The sequence below is a fragment of the Poecilia reticulata genome, linkage group LG11 (genome assembly GCF_000633615.1).
Source record: "Poecilia reticulata strain Guanapo linkage group LG11, Guppy_female_1.0+MT, whole genome shotgun sequence".
Lineage (NCBI taxonomy): Eukaryota > Metazoa > Chordata > Actinopteri > Cyprinodontiformes > Poeciliidae > Poecilia > Poecilia reticulata.
In genome coordinates, this window is record NC_024341.1 from 27,655,058 (window position 1) to 27,661,987 (window position 6,930).

The 6,930-nt window shown below is 47.0% G+C and overlaps 1 long non-coding RNA gene across 1 annotated transcript in view; it reads right to left on the bottom strand.

The window, feature by feature from the left end:
• Nucleotides 1-3,171: 3,171 nt before the first annotated feature.
• The window catches only part of LOC103473013 (uncharacterized), a 59,194-nt gene continuing 55,435 nt past the window's right edge, over nucleotides 3,172-6,930 (bottom strand). The window contains exons 5-6 of the long non-coding RNA XR_534962.2: nucleotides 3,963-4,114; nucleotides 3,172-3,870 (exon numbers count right to left, since the gene is read on the bottom strand). This is a non-coding gene — a long non-coding RNA (uncharacterized LOC103473013). The remainder of the gene's footprint in view (nucleotides 3,871-3,962; nucleotides 4,115-6,930) is intronic.

Consider the following 6,930-nt stretch of genomic DNA (forward strand, 5'->3'; position numbering starts at 1 on the left):
TCAGATACGTGTCGAGAGCAGAGGTCAGAGGTCAGGGGGGCCTGCAGGGTCTCATCCACAGCAGGATGAGATTTTCCCAGTGGGGACTGCTGCATACCGACACTGTTTGCTCCACAGATGAAGCCTTCAGAGTGTGGGAGGTTCTGGTGCTTCCTCAGGAACGACATGAAGCTGACAGCAGAGGTCGAAAGGGAAGGGAAAAGGAAGCGTTGAGATTTGGTGGAGGCAGAAAAAAACGGTAAAAATGAGGCGACTTTAACCAGAACCAGATCCTGGTGATCAGACGACTGATGAAAAACTGAAACAAGTCGCACTTCAGGATCAGAAGAAGAGTCACCAGGGGCATCTGGACAATGTTGGACCAAAGGCCCAACATTCCTGTGGATGATGCTTTCAATGGCGGCGCCAATTCGAACATGGMAGCTGACCCAGTCCGGGTCTTCATGGAGACGTTCCGGTAGGATAACGCTCCCTACCAACTGCTGCAGAAATGCCTCAGAAGTGGTTAGATTTGGCCTTCAACTTCTCTGAATCAATCATGGAGGCTCCACTTCCCAACTTCCAGAGCCAGAACCCGCAGCGAGCCTTCAGCGGTCCAAACCGGCCCAGCAGCAGCCGGGTTTGGAGGCAGAGAGACTTTTAATACCGGACATGTGTCCAGAAAGTTCTGGCTAATCAGTTAATAAGTTAGATTATAACTCTGATGGATTTCAATGTTTTTAAGTCCAGTAAAGTTTATTTACTGCTCGTGACCCAACGTCGTACGTTTTGCCAACACATTAGCAGAAGTGTTTCCACCACTGCCAGGCGCTGGAGTCCGTTTTCTGACTCCAACCGTATTTCATATTTGACCCGGTTCCTATTTGATGATGGTTCTGATCTCCATGCCGACCATTCGGCTTTATAAGACCAAGACAACTCAGTGACGTCCTGCAGGAAGATATTATTTATTTCTGTCATGAAAAAGCAGCTCATGAGTCTTTAAACTGTTGGTTGTGAGTCTGGATGCAAAACGTTTCCAAGCAGCAACAGAAACATTTAGTTTCTCACATGACAGTTGAGATCAAAACACACTAAACTCAGGCAAACTTCATCGTTTCCATTTTTGGTTATTTTGTTGTTACTTTTACACCAGGGCTGGGGCCCACTAGGGGTCTTGGGAGGCCCTAGGCCTGGTGGGACCCCAGACCTGGTGGGGCTCCACCAGGGCCCCCGGGGGGTCCCAGGCCTGGTGGGGCCCCAGACCTGGTGGGGCACCAGGCCTGGTGGGGCTCTACCAGGCCTGGCCTTCCGAAAGGCCAGGCCTGGTAAAAGGCCAGGCCTGGCCTAGGGCCTGGTGGGGCCCCAGGCCTTAGGGGGCTCCACCAGGGGCCTTGGAGGGCCCTAGGCCTAGTGGAGCCCCAGACCTGGTGGGGCTCCAGACCTGGTGGGGCTCCACCAGGGGCCTTGGAGGGCCCTAGGCCTGGTGGGGCCCCAGGCCTTGGGGGGCTCCAGACCTGGTGAGGCCTCACCATGGGCCTTGGGGGGCCCCAGGCCTGGTGGGACCCCAGACCTGGTGGGGCCTCACCAGGGGCCTTGGGCGGCCCCAGCCCTGGTGGGCCCCACCAGGGGCCTTGGGCGGCCCCGGCCAGTGCTTGTCCAGTAATATGTCTAAGATTGCGATGCTTCCTGGGTAAGTGAGTCACCCATGCAGTCATCCTTTTACCAGCTAAAGGACGAGTGTTTCTCCCCTTCGGCCGTGTGAGTCATCGTCTCTGTGAGGTAGACGGTGGCAGATGTCCCACTCAGTCCCCACTGGTGTCCCTGAGGACGTCTTTTAACAAGCTGGTGGGGGACACCTGATCTCTGTTGTGCTTTAAGTGGGTAAATCTCGGGTTTCCTCTTGGCTGCTGCATTTTGTTCCCTGTTTTCTCACAGAACCCTGGAGCGGAGAAACCGGACACTGCTCTGTCCTTGGATTAGAGACGTGGGTCCACGCAGGGAGGTCGTCTTTCAGCTGCACCTGAACGCAGCTCGCTCCGGGCTCAGGCCGGTGAGGTTCTGCAGGAGGATCTCGGCTCAAATCGTTTAATCCTCGACCTTTCCCAACCGTCTGCCTCCCATTTGGAGCGTGGGAGAACTAATCCCACTAATTAAACAGAAACGTGCAGCTAAGACGTTTTTATCACCGAGTTTATTGCTGCTGGAGTCGTTGACTCCATCAAGACTTTTTGTACACAAGCACGTCATGGTTCAAAGGTCAACAAACTTTAGCTAAATAATATCTTAAAAATAATTAAAGCCCAAATAAGTCTTGTTTGAGGAATTTTAACTCTTTTTTTAAGAGAAGCATAAACGTGTGAATGAGAAACCCTGATCATGGGCCCCTGGAGGCCTCTGCTCTGGGATCGTCCCACAGGGTGGAGGAAAAAACTACAAAATCTTGTTTCTGGGCTGGACAATCACTGAAACCAGCTCCTGACTGTCAACGTTCCTCCTGCATGGTGAGCTTTGGCTGTGATGGTTCTTTTCTCCGTGTCTGAGCCAAATGACTACAGCTGCAGTCTGATTGTGTTTCAGCATTTTACCGTCCTTCCCATCCACCACATGTGTAGCATTAGCATGGAGCAAACAACATGTTGCTGTGGGGAAGCTAGTTGCAGACGGAAGCAGAAAACAACTGAATCTAAAAGTCCAAAGGCCTTTTATTCATAACAAGATGGGGTTTAAATTCCTCCACAAGGTGCTGGTTTGCTAAGTCTCCAAACTACTGTTCCACTTTAAACAATTTCTCTTTGTTATGGGATGAAGCTTTACTCTGATAACTGACGCTGGAGCATTTCCTGTCTCTACATTATTTCCTGTTTTGTTGGTGACGTTTGGCGTCTCGTCATAAATTCTTCATTCGTTGACAGTTTTCAGCTTTTTTTCTTTCACTTTTCATTTCAGTTTATTTTACTGAAATGAATGTAATTATCATGAGCTACAAGCCCRAAGAAAACTCAATCTTAAAACTATAATTTATGACTTGAAATACATTTTTATGTCTGATTTGCTTGAGCTAAAATTGTTTAATCTTTTTTTTGTTTTATTATTTAAACTGGATATTTTTAAGCCAATGTTTCTGGATACTTTTAAAATACAAATGAAATGTAAAATAGCAGAAGTAACACTTCTTGTGAGGCAGGATAATTACTAGCTGAGCTGCTGCATCATCGCGACTCAAAGTGTCACAGAGGGTAAAACTCAGGTCAGCTCAGAGATTTTCAGCCAGATCTGGAGGTTTTGGTCGCGATGCAGTGAAACGGATGGATTATTGACATGCAGCTGCTCTGATTTTTGTCAGCAGGTGTTTTTGTCATCAGACCTTTCAGCTTCTTTTCTGCCAGGAAACTTCAGCCCAGCAGGACGTGATTCATGCTTTACCAACACAGTTACTGAACTTGTTCAGGCTGTATGTTTAAGTTATTTCTGGGTTAGTTATGATCATGTGTTGTAAGTGTGTTTGCGTCCCGCTGCGTGTGTGCTGACAGGGCATGTGTGCAGGATTTACAGCCTGTAACGAGCCCCTCCGGCGTCGCAGCAGCAGCCTGCTCCTCACACACCGGAGGAATCTCATGCTTCAGCAAAATGCAGATGTTTTATTTTCCGGTGGAGGTGCAGACTCGGAGCGGGAGATTTATTAACATGGGAAAATTAGCTTGTGGTAGCAACTTCTGAGCGGGGCTGGTACCAATGTCCAGTTCTGTGAGTCTTCAAACGATGCTGACCCACAAACGCAGAAGCAACCTGCTGACTGCGGAGGAAACTGTTTCTAATGAGGAGCCTGTAAATACCAACAGCAGCTTGTTCCTCTTTGCTTCGTCACCAGAAACTCCATCACATATTCAGCTGAAAATATTCAAGAAGCAACGTTCAGAGCTCAGTGTGAGGCTCCTCCATCAACATTTAAATGTGTTGCTAACGACGACCGCTAACGTTACCTTTCCATTTCTGTCACAGTTTATACTTGTAAACCCGAAGGATCCAGTTGCATTTCGTGTCCCATGACTGTCAGTAGCAAAAAACTGCAAACATTTTCCCCGCGAGGCAACAACAGGATCCTGGCTGGCCAGAAACCCAGTTCTGTTTGGACCTGCACAGATCAAAACTACCACTCACAGCTGGATGGACGTCACGTAGTTATCATTTCATCCAGTTTTTTCACGGTACGGCCGTAGGATTTTTCTCAGATTTTCCCTTCAGCTGAGAGTAAAATGACGGGTCTGCATAAAGTACCGTTTGTAAGATCACAGTCAAAAATTAACAGCAATATTTTTTTATGGCTTCAAACTGAATTATTTAGCTTGTTAACTAAATACTTGTTAGAAGCTAAATAACCAGCTTACTAACTAAATATTTGTATTCAAATTAAGTCTTTAACTTATTAAATAAATATTCAATCTGAAGCTTTTTTTGTATTTCTAACTAAATATTTATTTTGATACTAAATAACTATCAATCTTCAAACTGAATATTTTGCTAGCTAATATTGAATCTGACACTAAAAAGCTAGCTTGCTAAAGAAATTAGCTTGTTAACTAAATATTACATTTGAAGCTAAATAATAATCTTGCAAAGTAAACATTTAGTTTGAAATTGACATTTATAAATGAATGAATAACATGGTAAAAATAAACCCCAAAGTTTTTCTCTCACAAGATTCTGGATCATTTTTGACTGTGTAACTTTAAAAATGGCGGCCACCGGTTCTGACCCGGTTCTGACCCGGTTCTGACCCGGTTGAATCGTCCATGTTTCTCCAGGTGGCTGTCGGGGTTCCCGTCTCCTTCCTGCCAGGTGTTTCTCACTGTTGGGGGTCATAAAGATCTCCGACCAATCAGACGCCAGAGTCATGCCCACTCACTCTTTCATTCATTCCCATCAGATTTCACCTCTGAACGGTTCTGGATAAACTGGAGCGGAAGGTTCAGAACTTTTTGTCTCATGTTTAGATGAATGCATGACATCACTACTTGGATCTGTGACTTCGGGGCGGCAGGTTTGCGGCTGAACCAGCTTTAGATGTCTCCTAAACACAGCAGCAACATGGCCGAACTCGTTGGATCCCGTCTGCTGGTGGATGTGAGGTCTGAGGCTGCCTGCTGACACGTTCAGGGGGAAAACGTGTTTACTGACCTCATGGTGTCAGTGACCTCAGCCTGCGCCCGAGGCAGCAGGAATTTCCCAGGAAAAACACACGTAAGATGGGATCAGGACCTGCAGGCGGAGCAGGGAGCTCCGTAAATCATCTGCTTCTCTCAGAGCCGCTCCAGTTCGACCGGAGGGGAAATAATGACTGGCTCTGGGTTTATAAATACGCTTTATGGTTCCGCTGCAGCGTCAGGGTTCTTCAGAGCGAACCGGGTTGAACGGGTCAGAATCTGGCTGGAACTGGACCGAAGGATTATTGGTTCTGATTGGTTCTTATCAGCCAGTAAGCAAATAAATGTTTGAGTGGCATGAAAAACTGGAAGAGTATTTACATGGAAAGGTTTTAGGGTCCGTCCGTCTAGTATCCCAGTTTTCCTGATGATTCCCCTCAGGAATAAAAGGAGCAGCAGCTTTACTCCGGATCCCTCCGGCCCGGTCCGGATCGGGTTCCTTCAGTCCTGCTCCAGATGAACCACAGCTGAGAGTCGGAACGTATCCGGAGCAGCAGATCCAGCGCTTCAGCAATGCATCGCTCCCGTTCCTGCAGATAAAGCTGGGATAAGACCGGCTCCGTCCTGCTGTCTCTCATGGTGGAGACGCCAACAAGAACTTCTCCAGCTCAGACAGTCACTGTTTGTCTGGTTGACATTTTTAGAAATAATCGGTTTAAAAAAATGCTTCCTGCAGGATTCTTTGCTCTCCTTCTCCAACATCCATCTCCATAAATCCTTCATCTGGTTTCTCCTCCAACTCGGAGCTTTTCATCATGTCTGCCGCCCACACAAACAAACCACACCGTCTCTCCCACAACACCAGATGCTCCAGAGAACCGGCTCTGGGTTTCGGGAAGATGTGCTCTAAAAATGCCAAGAGACAAAATCCGAGGAGCGTTCACAGCTGGAGTCAGAAAAAAAGCAGAAACAAGTCAGTAAGTGAATCCTTGAAAAGTGTCAGCACAACAAAGCCTGTTCTGTTCTGCAGAGACGGATGTGTGAGCAGCAGGGAGGCAGGTACGAATCCCGCCAGGCTTCCTCTTAAAACTCATATTTCATTGATTTTTCTGTGACAAGGCCGAGGATTGGTTTCAAAGGCTTCTCCTCCCCGAACGGAGCAGCGGCGGGAAAGCTTGGCGGATGTGATGCCGGCGGGAACGCCGTCTGCTCGGTGGGAATGCTGCTGTTGCCGTGACCCACTTCCCCGATCCTTCACTGGGAGGGATGAGAGGACAAAACATTTCCGTGCTTGGAAATGGGTTGAATATATTTCATTCATTTTAAAGGGGATGAAAGCGGCTCGAATGGAGCTGGTTGGTCCGAACAGACCAGAACCAGAACCAGAACCAGTTCTGGTGAATCAAAGGGAACAGAAACAGTTTCAGGAAATTTAACCACCAGACTCAGATGTTCACAAGTCATTTGTCCCATAAAAGAGAAAAGCCTCAAGTCCAAGTCATGTCTCAACACTTCAAAAAACTAACAAAATCTTAAATGTTGTCTAGTTTCTACAACAAATATCTGGAAATAAGTAACTAAAAACATACAAGTAGCTATCCAACAAGATGCGGAAGTTTGCATTAAGTCAAGAATTCCTAAATATTAATAAAAGGTTTCATTTCCAATGGAAAATTATTCCAGTAACAAACATTTCCCCATATTATAATGATGGATGGATGGATGATGGATGGATGGATGGATGGATGGATGGATGGATGGATGGATGGATGGATGGATGGATGGATGGATGGATGGATGGATGGAT